The sequence below is a fragment of the Bubalus bubalis genome, chromosome 17 (assembly GCF_019923935.1).
Source record: "Bubalus bubalis isolate 160015118507 breed Murrah chromosome 17, NDDB_SH_1, whole genome shotgun sequence".
NCBI classification, from domain to species: domain Eukaryota; kingdom Metazoa; phylum Chordata; class Mammalia; order Artiodactyla; family Bovidae; genus Bubalus; species Bubalus bubalis.
In genome coordinates this window covers 4352545-4371019 of record NC_059173.1, presented here as the reverse complement: position 1 = coordinate 4371019, position 18475 = coordinate 4352545, and the positions used below count along the sequence as shown (strand labels likewise).

Below are 18475 nucleotides of genomic sequence, written 5' to 3'. Positions count from 1 at the left end.
CTGCCAATGCAGGAGACACAGGTTCCATCCCTGGGTCGGGAAGATCCCACGTGCCGCAGGGCAGCTAAGGCCATGAGCCACAACTACTGAGCCTGTGCTCTAGAACTGGGCAGCCACAGCTACTGAAGCCCACTCACTCCAGGCCCCATGCACTGCAACAAGAGAAGCCACCGCGATGAGAAGCCGCCACTCTGCAACTAGACGAAAGCCTGCACAGCAGTGAAGACCCAGCCAAACACAAATAAGCAAATACAATTATTTTTTAATGTTTTATTTTGTGAGTCTGTTTTTTATGTATGTATTATTTACGTGGAAAGTATTATAAACCTATTACCATACAGTACTATATAACCAGTTGTCTTAGCTGGGTACCTAGGCTAACTTTATTGGACTTACGAACGCAGTCTCAGAACGAAACTCATTCGTATAAGTAGGGGACTCACTGTATAAACAAATGGCAGGTTATGTGCCAATAAAACTTCATTTATGGACTCTGAAACCTGGATTTTATATATAACTGTCACACGTCTTTTGATTCTCCCCTGACAATTAACACATGCTGTTAGCTTGTGGGCCGTAGGAGAGCAGGCGGCAACCCCGCAGGCCAGCCCTGGGTGCCAGGCCAGCCACTTCTCATCCATCCTGTTGAACGCCGTCAAACGGCTGGATGGGTTAGGGCTTCTTATCATCCCCATCTGTCAGATGAGGACACTGAGGCTCAGAGAGTTTACGTAACTCACTCAGGAAGCACAGGCTTCGGGACTTGAACCCATCCCCAAGCTTGTTTGCTTTCCTGAAAGACAAGCCAGCTGGGTGAGTTTAAATTGTCCAGGAAGGAAAAGGTGCTGGTGGGGAGCAGAAAGAGGTCCCTGGGGGCATGAGGTGGTGATGGGGGAGGCGCTTTGCTCGAATGCACTGCCGTGCAGGGTGGGTGGGGAGCGACTGGTTTCCTCCAGAGAAAGAATTCCCAGATCCAGAACAGCTGGTGGCCCTTGCATTGTTTTGCCCTCCCAGGTTCTCTTAATTATAACCAATTTACCACCCTCAGCAATGCCTTGTTCTCCTCTTGCTAATACCCATGAGTTAGAACCATGACTCAGACTCCTGGCCAACCACTGGGCTAAAATCCCTTCTCTTTCCCACGTGGGGAGCCCCAGTCTCTTAGAAACTGGCCTTCTCAGTCCCGCGAGGCAGCCAGGGCTGCCCTTTTGCACGTGGCCTTGCTTGACTGAGCTCTGCCATCAAATCTCTTAGCCTAGGGTCTCAGCAAAGAATCTGTTTCCCTTTCTCCAACTCCATGCCTCCCCAGCTGGCTCTCAGGGCAGGAAACTTACTTCACAGGTGGCCCTTGGCCCTTCGCCACTTCTCCATCCCCACTGAGTCATTTGCAACTTGGGCCCAAGGCTTGGGAGCCCTCCACCCCAGAAACACACTCGGGGCCGTACCTCTGTCTTGTTTGGGGTGACAGGGACCAGAAGCTGAACCTGAGGAAGGCAGCGCCTGAGGGGTACAGGGAGGAGACGGGCTTGCTGCCACACCTATGTAGGTAACCTTAGCCAAACCACAGGGCTTCACGGGGGAAGCCGTGACTCCTCATCAGAGGAGCATGGAGACCATGAGCTCTGGACTTGTGGGGGCCAGGTTCCATGCGGGGTCTACTATGGAACCTGCTCGCAGACCTCAGGCAAATTACCTTTCTAACCTCAGTTGACTCATCTGTAAAACAGGTCTAACAGTAGTTTCTCAGAGAGTTGTTGTGAAGGTTAAATACCGTAATAAAGGTCAAGTATTCAGCTCTGGCAGTAAACTAAGGTGGTGACACTCTAACCACACAGGTCTGGAGACAGTCAGCACGTCGAAGGCCTGGTTCACAGTCCTGACTCTGCAAACAGGACCTGACTCACACGGTTCTGCAGCCTGACCTCCCGGGGACCACCGAGAGCAGGGGGACCTCAGGTGCGCCCTGCCTCTGGGACTGAAACCTTGTTTATCAAATTCCAAGCACACAATGCACCAAGAAAGGGTAGTTCGCTCCTTAGAAAATAACTCCTGACTCGGTTCATTTTCAGTAGCTAATTTCCCCCCAACATGTGGCCCTATTTTGTAAAACTATCTGCTGACCATCACCTTTTCAGCAACATTATCTATTGGGTGAAAATACCCTTCTCTGCTGGCCTCCTGCCTGCAGTGGATTTTTTTTTTTTTTTTTTTTTTAATCTGTTGCTTCAGGTCAGGAAGCTTCCCTGGTGGCTCAGTCGGTAAAGAATGCACATGCAACACAGGAGACCCGGGTTCGATCCCTGGGTCGAGAAAATCCCCTGGAGAAGGAAATGGTAACCCACTCCAGTATTCTTGCCTGGAAAATCCCATGGACAGAGGAGCCTGGCAGGCTACTGTCCATGGGGTCACAAGAGTTGGACCCAACTTAGTACCTAAACCACCATGTTCAGGTCAGGAACAAATGCAGAACTTGGATGTCCTTTTATTACCCTCATGGCCCCAGGTGGGCAAGCGGACAGGCCAGCCCGGAGGCCCACCTCACCTTTCCCCACTGTCCGGACCCTGCCTCCTCCGCCCTGGCTCTCCTGACTAGAGCCGCCCCGGTTCAGACTTGCTCGCAGTGCCCCCAAGTGGTATGATTAGAGAGCTGCAGCTGGACCGCAGCCTCCGTACAGAGCTCTGGGCCCTAACCCTGAAAACTAATCCAGGACACTCTCTCTCACCACTGACACCTAGGAGTTCTTGGATTCTCAAACTGTCTACCCAGAAGGCGAGTCCTCTGAGCCCTGACCCCACGGGACCCAACAGCAGAAAGATCTTTACTTAAGAACATCCTCTTTGTGTTCTTATAAAAAGAACACATTGCATTAGCAGGTAAGTGAGCAGATGAGTTATTCTACTTCCATACTATGAAATGCTGTGTCAGCATTCAACACATTTTATTTGATGCATTTATATGTAGCTTGAATCTTTTATATTCTTGAATTACATGTGCAATTTTGGGGGGAAAACCACATTGTTTGTTTTTTTAATGGAAAGTGTAAAAAAAACACAAAGAGCAACATTTGCCTCTCACTGGCACACCACTCAGAAGAAAGCGCTTCTTTCTTCTGTCGAAGAGTGAAAATGCTGGGACAGACAGCCCTGAGAAGCAGCACATCTCCTACCTGGGGAGGTTACCTGGGGTCCCCAGGCTGGGCTGACAGCTGCTAGCCTTCCCCACCCTGACCTGAGCCACCCCCAGAGGCACCTGCTCCTGTAGGGGGCCTCCCCAAAGCCTCTTTCTCCCTGGGGCCAGCAGAACACTCGGCTTGCAAGCCAAAAGTTCCTTCTCTTTGTTAACTACAAAATAAACATCTCCAGGACCCCTGGGCTACTTGCAGTACAAATGTTTATGCCTTTGGAAAGAGAAAAAAGACTCTTGCAAGTTCTCCCAAGCAGATGGGCGCCAAGTTTGTAATTAACCCTCAGCAGTTGGGGTGTCTGATCTTCCGCCAACGGGTCTGTAGCAGGTTGGGGAGGGGGGTGGCTGATGTGGGTTTCTGCTATAAATTTGCTTTTGATGGGCTTTTGAGGCCTTGGAACGCTCTCTGGAAAGGACGCTGGCTACATCTTTAAAACTCTGAATTGGGCACTAGGGACTCACCCCTAGAGAAAGCCCCCAACACAGCAGCACCCATTCCAGGTGAAGGGCTGTGAGCAGCTCCAGCACTCAAACCACCTGGGGGCGAGATCCCTGAGGTTGGGTGTGTACACAGAGTGGGGGGAGCAAGGCTGACGGTTGCTGGAGACCAGGTACTTTGTCCTGTCAACAGTGGACACTGACTAAACATCCAAGCACCAGGCTCCCTGCTAAACTCAACACACTTTGTGTTATTTCATTTGAGCCTCCCAGCCACCCACTAGGGTGAGTATAGTTATATTCACATTTCACAGATGAGGAACCTAAGTCTCAGAGAAATCAAGTCTGCTTTTTTCTTTTTTTCCCCCCCAGTCTCATTTAATCCCAGCTAGTTAGGTCCTCTTCTTCAGACAGAAGGCAGCTCTTGCCCAAGGTTATCGACCTGGTGACTGGAGGGCAGAGCTGGGACTGAAACCCAGGGCTTTGCAACTTCAAAGTCACCTCCGGCCATCCCTGTGCGGTTGTGCTTCACTAACACAAAGGGCAGTATCATCTTTCAGATCCCTAGAACAATACCAAACTCAAAACCCACCTGTGGGGTAGGTACCCAGAGGGAGGGAGAGGGCCAGCTGTCAGCCCCCACATCCTGAAGCCTCTCAGGAGAGGCTGGGGGAATCTCAAAGGATCAGCCTCCTCTGTCTCTCCACCAGGGAAACTGGAGCCCAGAAGGCAGAATTCATGCCCCCATGTTGCCACCAGGACCTCACCTCCACAGTCCATGCCCTTCACATGACTCCATGGAGCTTCTTGAAAAGACTGAAGCTGGTGGCAAGCACTGGACGTGGAAAAGGGGGCAAAAGCTGATCTTCCAAATTGCTTGGGTCTTTGGTCTTAGGTGGAGGGCATCACCCAGTCTAAGGGTGTTTCCTTCTGATGCAGAGTTGGCCATGGACTGCTGCCATCTTTAGCTCCAGCATCATGTGCATTCAAGGCACCCTTGGTGTCAACGAACAGTGTTGGGAGCCAGTGTGTGTAGAGGGTCTCCAGGTTTTTTATGGGTGGGACCCAGGAAAGTAGTCCTTCACTGTACTTCATTTCCTCCCACATCCTATTGGCCATCACTAGTCACATGGGCTCAGCTGGATGCAAGGTCTTCTGGGAAATGTAGTCCTGCAGGAGAGGCAGCATGGGACATGAAATAGGTCCATTGAAGGCACTGTTTCTGCCACAACTATTCAAAAATCCCACAGTCGTATCAGGGCCTGAAATGCCTCAAGATCTGAGGGAGGTCCAGGGTGAGTGCTGCTCAGCATGTAGGAGGAGCAACAGAGGGTGAGGCTGGAGAAGTGGGCTGGCCCAGCGTGAGAAACACCAGCGGAAAAGTAGGAAGGAGAGAGGATCCTGATTTGCAGTCAGGCCCTTGTGGCTCAAGTCCCTGACATCAGTCCAGCCACAGCAGGAGAGGGACAGGATGGTGCCAGAGCGAGAGGCAGAATCTTCCAGATGAATGTTAAGGGAAACCCAAGAGCCCTGAAGATGTTCAGAGGAGGCCCCACCAGCCAAGAGTCCTGGCCGGCTTTCCAGAAAAGAAGAGGATGCAAGGGAGAGCTGGAAGAGAGGAGAGGAGAGAAGCAAGCACAGGGCGCCAGGGAGGGAGTTCTGAGACAACAGAGACTGGTGCCAGCAGGGCCCGCTTCCCGTGAAAGCTGACTGCGGGGCCGCAGGGCCGCACGTGCAGAAGGGCCCCAAGCTCTGCTCTGCTGGCACCATCTTGAAATTCCTAATAATTTTCAAAGGAGCCCCACTTTTTCATTGTGCATTGAGCCCCACAAAATTGTGTAGCAGCCCTATGTCCAGCGGTATGGATGTGATGACCCTGCCTCCAGGGCAGAGGTGCTGCTGACAGAGGCTACTTTCCAGCCTGATCGTACAGCAAGGCAACAAGAAATGGAACTGGAGGCAGCTGTGGGGGGCTGGGGTGCGGCCAGCTCAGGTGTGTCTTGTTACTTAACATTCTGAGGTATAAACATTTAGGAGGGACTGGTTTCAGATTCTACCCATCGGGAGGAAAAAGATGTTAGCTGGTGAGAGATTTTTTTTTTTAATTGAGAATGATGAACTCAGTAAGAGATGTAATTTTTTGTTTAAATAAGATCCTCATATTTTATTTTATTTATTTATTTTGGCTCTGCGGCACGTGGGATCTTAGTTCCCCACCCAGGAATGGAACCTGGCCTCATTCCCACACACACATTAGAAACACAGAGTCTTAACCACTGAACTGCCAGAAAAATCCTGAAATGTGATGTTGAAGACGACAGACAATGGATGAAGTCCAGGCGCCCAAATGGGGAAATGGGGGCATTGGATCGGAGCAAGGTCCATCCTAATCTTAGGAGTCTCTGCCTTCATATAACAAGAGACATTCAAGGAGGCCTACCCGTACAGTTTTTTAAAACCAGTCCTGATGTTGGTGACATTGCAAAAGCAGGAAGCAGGTTAACTAATCCAAAAGGGAAATGGCTGTGGGGGCTGGTGGTGGGGGTCCTCTTCAAGTCAAAGAGAGTTTCAGACACAGCTGGCAGGTTGACGGGACCAGCCCTCTACTGCGTTACCTGCAACAGGCCACAGCCTTAAGGGAAGAGGAACCTAGTGCAGTGAGCTCGATCTCGACACAGAGCTTGATTCCAAAGAGGAGGAATGACTAATAACTTGCTGAGTACACACAGTACCAGGCACTGCGCTACACACCTGTGTGAGTTATACTTGGCTGCATGACATATCCTGTAATTGAGAAGTTTGTAACAATGAAACTGTGTTATCAGCAGTTTCCCTGGGTCAGGATTCAGGAGCAGCTGAGTTGAGTGGCTTTGGTTTAGGGTCTCCCACGACGTTATAGTCAAGATGTCAGCGAGGGAGCAGCTTTCCACTGTGGCTCAGCAGTAAAGAACCCACCTGCCAATGCAGGAGTCTTGGGTTCCATCCCTGGGTCAGGAAGATCCCCTGGGGAAGGAAATGTCAACCCATTCCAATATTATTGCCTGGAAAATCCCATGAACAGAGGAGCCTGGCAGGCTACGGTCCATGGGGTCACAAAAGAGTCAGACACAACTAAAGCGACTAAACAACAACAACAACAGCTGGGGAGGGTGAAAGGAGGAACACCCCAAAGGAATCCAGCTCAAGTCACAATATAAGCACATAAATGTGTGGCTTGCTCAGGGCCAGTGGTTACACTCATTTAATGGCAGAGGTGACCTTGTCACTCAGTGACATCAGTGGTCTCCAGGCCCCGGGCAGGCTTCTCTGAGAATGTCCCAGAACCAAGTTGCATATCGTTTTCCTGTTGGTCAACATCCTGGTGTACGTATTTCACTGCAGAACCTCATGGGAAGGAGGATTTGGGCATCCCTGGATCTCTCAGCCGGACACCGGCCCCAAGGACCGCCGTCCCACCATGACTTCAACCACCGACTTTGAGTATCAGTGGGTGGCCTGGGCTCCCAGCAGAAAACAAGGGTAGTGAGTGATGACAGGTGAAGCGTGCGCCCTCGGGGCAGGCCCACACGCACACGGGAGAGAGCCCAGGGACCCTCGGACAGCACGCTGAAACTTTGTGGGAGGCTGGCCACCCCATCTTTGGACCGGACCTACATAATTTACCTCTGGTTACAGACACCTTCCTAAAGGCCAGGACCAAGTGATTTAGGGCACAATCCAGAGTGTCTGCCTGTTGGGCCCCCTCCCAGTGGAGGCACGCACCCCTCCAGCATCCTCAGCAGGTGGCCCTCCACCCCTGCGTGCATCTTCCTGCGGCCAGAAGCCCCTGCCTCTGCAGGCAGCTGCTCCTGCACTTGACAACACAGCTCTCGCCTGTCCAGCCCTTGTAATCTTGCTGGCCCAGAAACGTGGGCCTTGTCCCAACCTTTCTCTCAGTCCCATCCGCTGCCCTTTGTCTCTCTGCCACTGCTGAGGTCAAGCCGTGACCACCCCTTCCTGGGAGACAGCAGTAGTCTCCTTGGAGGTCTCCCTACTCCTGTCCATTCTCCACCCTCCCACAGGGGGGCCTCCTGAACCCAAAGCTGACCAGCTTCTTCCTGCCTAAACCTTTCCACAGCCAGACGCCAGCCCCGAGAACCCCAGTGCTTCCAGGATAACAGGGCTTGTATGAGCTGGCCTCAACTGACCTCTCCAACCTCATTAAGAAGAAGGAGAGGCACTCGTCCTCGTGATGGCCCACAGTCTGTGGAGTCTGTTTCTCTCTAAATAAATCCTTTTCTTATCTATCCAAAAGAGGAGGAGGAGGAGGAGTGGGAGAAGGAGAAGGGACTTCCCTGGTGGTCCAGTGGTTAAGAATTCGCACGCCAGTGCAGGGTACTTGAGCTCCATCCCTGGTCTGGGAAAATCCCACATGCCTGGAGCCACAGGGAGAGTGGCCCGCACACCGCAGTGGGGGCCCAGCGCAGCCTAAATGAATGATAGAAGGTTGAAAACAAATTTTATTAACTTAAAGAAGATGATAGTGGTGATTGCCAACACTTTACAGCACCCACCAAGCTCCAGGCACGGTTTAAATGCCCCAGACTGCCGTGCTGACACCTTGATTTTGACCCAGTGAGACCCATTTCTAACTTCCGGCCTTTAGAATGATAAGGGAATGAATCTGTGTTGTTTGAAGCCACTAAGTTTGTGGCAGTCTGTTACAACAGCCATAGGAAATGAATACATCCTATTCGAAATTTAAATTGAGAACTTTAAAAAAATCTATTAATTTGCTTAAAAATAACAATGAGTATATTTCTTGTTATACTAAGACTATTTTTATTTTAAAGTAACTATATTTTAAAAAAATATTAGTGTGAAGATGGCTTAAAAAAATACTTTTGCAAATCTTTTTATGTCTGGCTCCACAGAATGATGGCTGGATTCCCATGTCTGCGCCTGCATTCTGTCTGTTGTGAAGTAGTGTTTGGGTTGAAAATATGAAGAAAATTCAGCCTCAACAGATAGGAAGGTGGAAAAAAAGGAGGAGCATTTTCAAAGCATTTTCAGATAACAATGGCTATTTTTCTTCGCTATAAACTAAAATGCGAAAGTGGCAGTTTCTCAAAAGTTACTTGCAGTGTGGAGTTTGAAACCATATCAATGGTCTTTGTTATGACGGCCTTTGAGTGATTCTGGCCTTGATGCCCCTTTGCTGCCCAGAGGAGCTGGCAGTCCCCTTGCTGGGGGGACCATGGAAGGTGCTGGAGGTAACCCAGCCCTAACAGGAGGTGGGTCGGGGAAGGACAGAGGTGACAATGGGGTGGGGGCGGCGAAGCAGTGCAGGACAGTGGCATTGGATTCAACCAGCTGAGATCTTTCGAGGCCGCTGGTGACAGTATGACACTGCCCCGTCCCCTCCGCATAGACAATTACACCTCCAACGAAACTAACCCCAAGACACAAACCTTCGTGCACGCTGGAAGTAAAATAGCTTCTCTCTTTAGATCTTCTGCTATCTTCTAGCCAGATTCTGGCCAAGGTTGTCAGAACCACCTCCGCTCATCTCTCTGGTCCTGGAGTTAAGACAAGCCGAGTGTGAACGCAGGTCCTGCCATGCACCAGGCCTGTGGCCCTCGGTGTGCCCTCAGTACAGCAGGCGTCTTAACACCCGTCCACCAGGGGTGTGAGGGCCCTGACAGGAGGCTTGTGAGGCACGGTGCCTGGCGTGGCACGTGCAAGTTCGCTGTGACTATTGCGGGAATGCAAGTGATCTTCCAGGGGCCTCCAGCTGGCTCCTGCAGCCCAGGTCTTTCAGCCAGGGCCCAGGACTTGGCGAGGTCGGCCGAACTGTCCACTCTCCCCTCAGCTCCATAACTCGGGGTTTCCCTGGAAGCCGCAGGGCTGGGGAGGGAGCAGTCGATGAAAATAATCCACAAACAATCTATAATAGGAATAGCAAAGAGTTTTATTTGAGCCAAACAGAGGACAATAGCCAGGAAGACAGGTTCTCAGATAACTCTGAGAAACTGCTCTGTAGAAGCATGGTTTTCAGCACAGTTTTAGGTCTTGTCAGAACAAAGAACATCAAATGCATCAGGGATACATTCCTCCAAGTTTAAAAAAAGAACAGATCAGCATGGACACAGCGAGTCAGCGTGGCCTTGGCACCTGGGAAGGGAGTCTTAGCATCAGGGGAGAACAAGCAAGCATTGGCATCCCAGGAAGGGAGGCATTTAGTCTGTGTTTTTATCATGGTCATTCTTTACATGTAGTCAAATATCCCTTTTTATTTTAAATCAAAGCAGACATGCAATATATGTTTAATAAGTCACAAATGGGCCATACCAGTTAGCATAAAATTCAAGTTAACTCATGTATAAGCCAGAATGACTCCCCCGGACCCCGATACATTGGACATTTCTTTTATCAGAGGAATACAAGGAAGTGTCTCAAACACAAGCAACCTCTCCATCTCCTCTTCCCACAGAGCCCAGAGCCGCTGCTGCCCCTTCCAGAAGGATGGGCTTGGGGAGGCTGGGTTGGGGGTGGGGGGGACACAGGTCAGGAAGGCAGCACACTTGTCCCACAAAATTGAATAAATATTTACCATTTTGCTTTAAAATAATAAATATTTTAAAGTAGAACACAGACTAGGTGGCATAAACCACAGAAAGTTATTTTCTTACAGATCTGAAGGCTGGAAGTCCAAGATCAGGGTGCCGGCAGGTGTGGTTCCTCCTGAGGCCCCTGTCCTCGGCTTGCAGATGGCCACCCTCTCACCACTCTGCACGTGGCTGCCCCCGTGTGCACATGCGCTCCTGGTATCTCACTACGTGCCCAGATTTCCTCTTCTCCAGGCGTGTCAGATGAGGGTCCACCCAGATGACCTTGGTTTAACTTAATCTCCTCTTTCGGTCCACACGTTGTTACTTCTTGAGACACCAGGGGTTAGGACATACACATATGAATTTGGGAGTGGGCACAATTCAGCCCTGCACAGATCCTGAGAGCTTAGTTTTGTCTGAGCCAAGGGGCTGCAGGCAGTGGGGAGAAGCACAAGGGAACTGGGCGTGGGAACAGGCCCCATGATCAGAGGAGGAGAGGGGATGCTGCCTGCTGTCATGGCCGTCCAAACGCGGGTTGTAAAAGGATTTCCAGACAGAGTGTTGCAGAAGGGAGGAAGTTTATTAAGAACAAAGAGCAGAGATAGTGTGGGCTCTCTGAGCTCAGTAGGCTGACTTTGCGACAGACCAGAGAAATCCTATGGGCTGATGTTAGAACAGCAGGCCGGCTCAAGGGAAAGCTGACGCTTTCATGGGTTAGAAGCCATTTTTATAGCTTCAAGACAAAGGGAATTCCTGCTGGAAGGGTGGCATTAGGTGATTAGGGCACCAAGGGTGAGCACTGAGGTGGGCATTTTTGCCTAATACAGGGTCAGGAAGCTTGCGGGTGATGATCAAGGGGGCTTTTGGCAACGGTTTCAAGGGGCTCAGAGAATCCCATGCACAGAGCGAGCCTGGTGGGCTACAGTCCATGGGGCTCACAAAGAGTGGGACACGACTGAGTGACTAACACTTTCTAACACTTTCACAAAGGGGCTCAGTCAGTTCCTGAGGTGACCTTGGTTCTGGCATCTGTGGCCTTGGGATGGGACTCCACACCTGCCACAGAGATCTTTCTGGGAAGCAGATGAGCCAGGAGTACATACCGTGTCTGTACTCTAGCTAAGTGGCACAGAATCCAGTGGGCGGTCTCTGTCTGGCTGGAGCTTCACTGGTAGGCCCATAGCCACGTCAAGGCCTGAGGCCTTCCGGAAAGTAGAAATTGGAACTTGGGTGTCAGCCCAGACCAGCAGAGGAGGCCTGGGAAGGAGATAGTTAGGGAGGCAGCCGTGAGGGCCACAGGGCCCAGGGCGAAGATAACATTGAACATGCACCTCCCTCCTGGGCCTCTCCTTGCCAGAGCTGGGTGTTCGCCCACAGGCCCTGGACAGATCATCTCTGCACAGCCTCAGCCTTCACCATGACTGAGAAATACTCCTGCAGTTTCCGCAGCAACCCCTGAACTTCCTTTCACTGTCTGGACTGGCTCAGGCTTTCTCCACATTCTTTTCAACTTAATTGACATTTATACAGCTTCCTACCCCCAAATTGCAGAATCCACATTCTTTTCAGATGTACACAAAACATTTACCAAGATAGACCATATTCTGGGCTATAAAACAAACCTCAGTGAATTTTAAAGGATTTGAGTAAGCTTCTGCCTTCAGAAATTAAAAGAGAAGAAGAAAAAGAAGAAGGAGAGGGACTTCCTGGGTGGCCGGGTGGTCAAGAGTCTGCCTTCCAATGCAGGGGATGTGGGTTTGATTCCTGGTCAGGGAACTAAGATCCTGCATGCTTCGGGATAACTAAACCTGCATACCGTAATGAAGACCCAGAACAGCCAAAAACAAGAAGAGCAGGAGAAGGAGAAGGAGGGGAGTGGTCTTTGCTGAGTGTGTAGAGCTTCTCTGTTTGGTCTGCAAAGAATATAATCAATCTTATTTCAGTACTGACCATTTGGTGATGTACATACGTAGAGTCGTCTCTTGTGTTGTTGGAAAAGGGTGTTTGCTATGACCAGTGTGTTCTCTTGACAAAATTCTATTAGCCTTTGCCCTGCTTCATTGCCTTTTATTCCAGGTATCTCTTGACTTCCTACTTTTGCATTCCAATCCCCTCTTGATGAAAAGGACATCTTTTTTTGGTGTTAGTTCTAGAAGGTCTTGTAGGTCTTTAAAGAAACAGTCAACTTCAGCTTCTTCAGCATTAGGGGTCTGGGCATAGACTTGGATTACTGTGATGTTGAATGGTTTGCCTTGGAAATGGGCCGGGATCATTCTGTTGTCTTTGAGGCTGCACCCAAGTACTGCATTTTGGACTCTTTTGTTGTCTGTGAGGGCTACTCCATTTATTCTAAGGAATTCTTGCCTACAGTAGTAGACATAATGGTCATCTGAGTTAAATTCACCCATTCCCATACATTTTAGTTCACTGATTCCCAAGATGTTGATATTTACTCTTGCTATCTCCTGCTTGACCATGTCCAATTTACCTTGATTCGTGAACCTAACATTCCAGGTTTCTATACAGTACTGTTCTTTTCAGCTTTGGACTACACTTTTACCACCAGACATATCCACGACTGAGTGTAATTTCCATTTTGGCCCAGCCACTTCATTCTTTCTGGAGCTATTAGTAAATTGCCCTCCGCTCTTCCCTAGTAGCATACTGGACACCTTCCAACCTGGGAGGGGTTCATCTTTTGGTGTCATATGTTTTTCCCTTTTCATACTGTTCATGGGGTTCTCGAGGCAAGAATACTGGAGTGGTTTGCCATTCCCTCCTCCAGTGGACCACATTTTGTCAAAACTCCTCACTATGACCCATCCATCTTGGGTGGCATGGCATGGCTCATAGCTTCATTGAGTTATGCAAGTCCCTTTGCCATGACAAGGCTATGATAAATGAAGGAAAGCTATGGCAAAGCTAGACAACATATTAAAAAGCAGAGATATCGCTTTGCCCACAAGGGTCAGTACAGTCAAGGCTATGGTTTTTCCAGTAGTCATGTATGGATGTGAGAGTAGGACCATAAAGCAGGCTGAGCACCGACGAATCGATGCTTCTGAATTGTACTACTAGAGAAGACTCTTGAGAGTCCCTTGGACTTCAAGGAGATCAAACCAGTCAATCCAAAAGAAAATCAACCCTGAATATTCATTGGAAGGACTGATGCTGAAGCTCCAATATTTTGGCTACCTGATGTGAACGGCTGACTCACTGGAAAAGACCTTGATACTGGAAAAGATTGAAGGCAAAAGGAGAAGGGGGCATCAGAGGATGAGATGGTTATGAATTTGAGCAATGGACATGAATTTGAGCAAACTCCGGAAGACAGTGGAGGACAGGGGAGCCTGGTGTGCTTCAGTACATGGGCTACAAAGAGTCGGACACAACTTAGCATTGGAACAACAACAAAGTGGTCTTTGCAGATATAATTAAGAGTTGTGAAGTGAGAAGATCATCCTGGATTATCTGGGTGAACCCTAAATCCAATAACGAGTATTTTTATAAGAGAGACACATGAGGAAAAGGTGTTACGAAGTCAGAGGCAGAGGCGGGAATGATGTAACCAAGGAATGCCAGGTGGCCACCAGCAGCTACAAGATATGAAGAAGGGATTTTCTCATACAGGCCCCTGAGGGAGCATGGCCCTGCCAACACCTTCCTTTCAGTCTTCTGACCTCCAGAACAGTTAGAGGATAAACTGTTGTTTTGAGCCACCGAATATGTGGTAATTTGTTGTGGCATCCTCAAGAAACTAGTGTAGAAATGCATATGCAATTTTTTTTTTAAAAGAATTTTGGCCCACACCTTCAAGTGTACTTGAAAATTAACTCAAAAACAGGTCATGGGGCTTCCCTGGTGGCTCAGTGGTGAAGAATCCTCCTGCTAATGCAGGAGACACAGGTTCAATCCCCGATCCAGGAAGATCTCACATACCATGGAGCAGCTAAGCCCGTGTGCCATGACTGCTGAGCCCATGTGCTGCAACTGCTGAAACCTGCATGCTCTAGAACCTGTGCTCTGCAGCAAGAGAGGCTACTGCAATGAGAAGCCTGCTCACCATAACTAGAGAGCAGCCCCCACTCGCAGCAATTAGAGAAAAACCCGCATAGCAATGAAGACCCAGCACGATCAAAATATAAGTAAATAAATTAAAAAAAAAAAAACAGATCATAAAAGTAAAATGTAAAACTAACTTTTCTATAAGAAAAGAAAACCTTTGCAACCCTGGGTTAGGCCAAGATTTATTTATTATTTTTATTGCTGTACTGCGAGGCACATGGGATCTTAGTTCCCTGACCAGGGATCAAACCCATACCTCCTGCATCCAGAAGACAGATTCTTAACTACTGGACCACCAGGGAAGTCCCAAGGCTTTTAAAATTTATCTGCTCCTGCATGTCCAGCACTGACAGTGAGCTCAGGCTCCCAGAGGGCGCTCAGCAAACGTGTGTGAGTGGGACGAATGAAGCCATTCAGGGCCCAAGACGCTCGGGCCACAGAGCCGGCATTGAGTCTCCTGGGGATTCGAGTCAGCCACGTTCCACCCAGCAGGGAAAACTCAGAGCTGACGTCAATTCAGACCTCACATACATGATTCTTACCCAGCGAGACATCAAGACAATCTCACTCTTTGTCGGAACTGTGGTGGGAGTCTTAGGCAGAGAGAGAGAAGCAGTCTAAAATCAGTCGCTTTTCTGAAACCATCCACTCAAGAAATTAAGGATTCTGTCAACGTGCCCTGAATTTCTGGGCCCAGCAATTAATTCCTTCTAGATTAAAGGATTGTTGTGTTTCTAATACATTATTATGCGGAGCGGGCTTGCTGTGAATTTTAAAACTTTAGCTAGAATCCTCATTAACGGGGACCTTTTATCTGTGTGCAACTTCTAGAGGAGGCTGGCGGCTGGAAAGTAAGCTGACACATCCAAAAAGGAAAAGCACCAACTCAGGGGGCATCCTGACGCACATTCAGCATGAGCAGCTGTCCTCTATCCCAGCAGCAACAGGGCAGCAGGCCCAGGCTGGACATTGTGCCTCAGCCCACCAGCCCTCGCCCACCCTGTCAGGTGTCCACAGCTGTTACCATCTGCAGCTGACAGGCAAGGGAACGGCGGCTGGTGAAGGGAGGTGAGGGCCCCTGGCCTAAGCCCATGGCGGCCCAAGTCTGTCTCACCTCCAGATCCCATGCTTGTCCTGTTTTCTACTGCAGCCCCTGCTCCCCAGACAGTGGAGATCGCTATGCACAAGGATAACCCCAAGGCCTTCTGAGTTCACCGTCCATTCAACAGCCATTCCATCTCAGCCCAGTACCCAAGGTCACATATGTGCTGGGAGCGAGGTTCCACTGGGCCCTGGGGAGCCCAGAGGCCACAGGGAGCCATGGAGATGCAATTGCATGTGAGGCTGAGGGTGACCCAGAGGCCAGGGGTGCCATCCTCTGTCTGGGCGTCTTGGAGTTTCCTCAGGGTTCTCTTCTCAGCATCCAGGGTGGCTGTACTCACGGCAGAAACTGAATTCAGAAGTAACCCTTTGTGGGGAGCTTTCCAAGACCTGGTCAGACACTGGCTGGGCCACCGCGCGTGAACCTGGGTCTCCCCACCCCGAGTATTTTAGCCAATCCTCCTTTTTATATGCATAGCATGTGTGCACACAGCCTCTTCCTCACTGCACCCCAGGCCCTGCTGCCTGCCCCTCCACCCCTACAGTCCAGTGCAAGTTCCTGGAACCCAGGGTCTCCTTCTAGAAACTTCAGAAACTCAAAAGGGAGTGGGTCAGGAGCTCCTCTAAAAAGTGCCCTCTTCCAGCTCCGCAGGCGAGAGGTTGGGAGGCAGGTAGGCCCCTGAGAGCAGCCGTAGTCCCAAGGCCTCCTTCCTCGGGGCCCCTGGAGCCCACCTAGGGCAGAGGGGCTGCTCAGCACCTCCTCCCAGGGCAGCTGCAGCTCACCACCACACAGAGCCTTCCCAATATTCTTCTCTCAGAAAATAAAACCTAAAGGAAATGCTGGGACTTCCCTGGTGGTCCAGTGGCTAAGACTGTGCGCTCCCAATGCATGGGGGCCCCGGTTTGATCCCTGATCAGGGAACTAGATCCCACATGCAGCAGATATGAGTTCACATGCCGCAACCAAGACCTGGTGCAGATGAATAAATGAATATTAAAATAAAGGAAATGCTGATGCATGCGGCAACATGGATGAACCTTGAGGACATGATCCTGAGTGAAATCTCCCAGTCACAAAAAGACACACACTGTGTGAATCCATCATATGAGGTCCCTCAGTTCAGTCACTCAGTCATGTCCATCTCTTCGTGACCCTGTGGACCACAGCACACCAGGCCTCCCTGTCCATCACCAACTCCCAGAGTTCACTCAAACTCATGTCCATTGAGTCGGTGATGCCATCCAACCATCTCATCCTCTGTTATCCCCTTCTCCTCCCACCTTCAATCTTTCCCAGCATCAGGGTCTTTTCAAATGAGTCAGCTCTTCACATCAGATGGCCAAAGTATTGGAGTTTCAGCTTCAACATCAGCTCTTCCAATGAACACTCAGGACTGATCTCCTTTAGGATGGACTGGTTGGATCTCCTTACAGTCCAAGGGAATCTCAAGAGTCTTTTCCAACACACAGTTCAGAAGCATTAATTCTTTGGCGCTCAACTTTCTTTATAGTCCAACCCTCACATCCATACATGACCACTGGAAAAACCATAGCCTTGACGAGACAGACCTTTGTTGGCAAAGTAGTGTCTCTGCTTTTTAATACGCTACAGCTGCCAAAGTCATAGAGACAGAAAGCAGAATGGTGGTTGCCAGGGATGTAGGAAGGGAGGGATGGGGAGATTGTGTTTAATGGGGACAGGGTTTCAGTTTTGCGAGATGAGAAGAGTTCTGGAGATAGATGGTGGTTGCACATTATGGATGCACTTAATACCGCTGAACTTCAAAAATGGTTAAAATAGTCAATTTAAATGATATGTATTTTACCACCATTTTTTATAATCTGTTTTATATTGATGTGCTGCTAATGTTTTTTATTTATTTATTTATTTTTGGCTTCGCTGGGTCTTTGTTGCTGCCCGTGGGCTTTCTCTAGCTGTGGCAAGCAGGGGCTATTCTTTGTTGTGGTGTGGGGTGTCTCTTGTTGTGGGGCACAGTCTCTAGGCTCGAGGCCTTCAGCAGTTGTGACTTGAGGGCCCTTGAGCAAGAGGGCTTCTGTAGTTGTGGCTTACAGGCTAAGTTGCTCTGAGGCACGTGGAATCTTCCCGGACCAGGGATCGAACCTGTGTCGATCCTATTGGCAGGCAGATTCTTATCTGCTGCGCCGCCAGGGAAATCCACCCTGATTTTTTTTAAGTTAAAAAACTTTCTAAAATTTTCCTTCTCAAGCATCCTGGTATTCTCATTCTCCCACCGAATCCTGGCAGCCGTATTTGGAGGTAATTTCTACTTCTGCCCCTCATTTAATAGCTAAGGAAACCAAGATGAGCAAGGTGATATGAGTGGCTTGAGGTCACCCAGAAAGTAAGCACAGGGCCAGGCTTGGCCCAGGGGCCTACTGCAGAACCTGCTGTCTCCTGCCAGGGTCCCTGGCCATAAAGGGAGCCACCCCTCCCTGACCACTTGCCACAGCGCAGCCCCGATTCCCCTGCCAGGGGTGGCCGACAGGCCCTCCAGATGATGGGTCCCTGCTGACTGGGAAGGGGCCAAATTGGAAACCCCCTGCCAGGGCTTCCAAGTGAGGCCCAGCCCTGGAAGTGCCTGTGCACTTCTGCTGGTGGGGCCAGGGGGCCGGCGGGGAGAGAAGTAGCCCGGCCCGGCCGCAGGCCTGGACAGTGACCGCTGGGGGGACAGGGTTTTGGAACGGCCCAAGGCCCCCCCACAGGCCCTGGAATGACCAGTTTCCCCAGACCATGACACCCATCCCTACCTGTATAGAGTCCTGGGGCTGCAGTAACCAAGTACCACAAACGGGAGGCGTGAACAGCACACTTCTGGTCTTGCAGCTCAGGAGGCGGGAGTCTGAGGTTGAGGGCTCTGCAGGTGCCTTCAGGGGCCTGAAGGGGCATCTATACCACCGCTCTCTGTACCTTCTGGTGGCGTCAGGCACTCCTCGTATCAGTGGTGGCCCTCTCCCTGTCTTCACACCATTTTCCCTCCATCTGTCCATGTGTCCAGATTTCCCCTTTCATAAGGACACAGCCATGTTGGATGAGGGTCCACCTCAATGACCTCACCTTAACTTGCATGCTCATTCA

The 18475-nt window shown here is 50.1% G+C and overlaps 1 long non-coding RNA gene across 2 annotated transcripts; it reads left to right on the top strand.

Moving 5' to 3' along the window:
* Window positions 1-209: 209 nt before the first annotated feature.
* On the top strand, window positions 210-6136 carry LOC123329904. Of its 2 annotated transcripts, none has more exons than XR_006545478.2 (3): window positions 210-1956; window positions 2737-2874; window positions 4333-6136. It is a non-coding gene; the product is annotated as an uncharacterized LOC123329904 (long non-coding RNA). The 2 variants fall into 2 exon arrangements; XR_006545477.2 differs by lacking the exon at window positions 4333-6136 and having other exon boundaries at window positions 210-1542; window positions 1836-1956; window positions 2737-4305.
* The last annotated feature ends 12339 nt before the right edge of the window (window positions 6137-18475 follow it).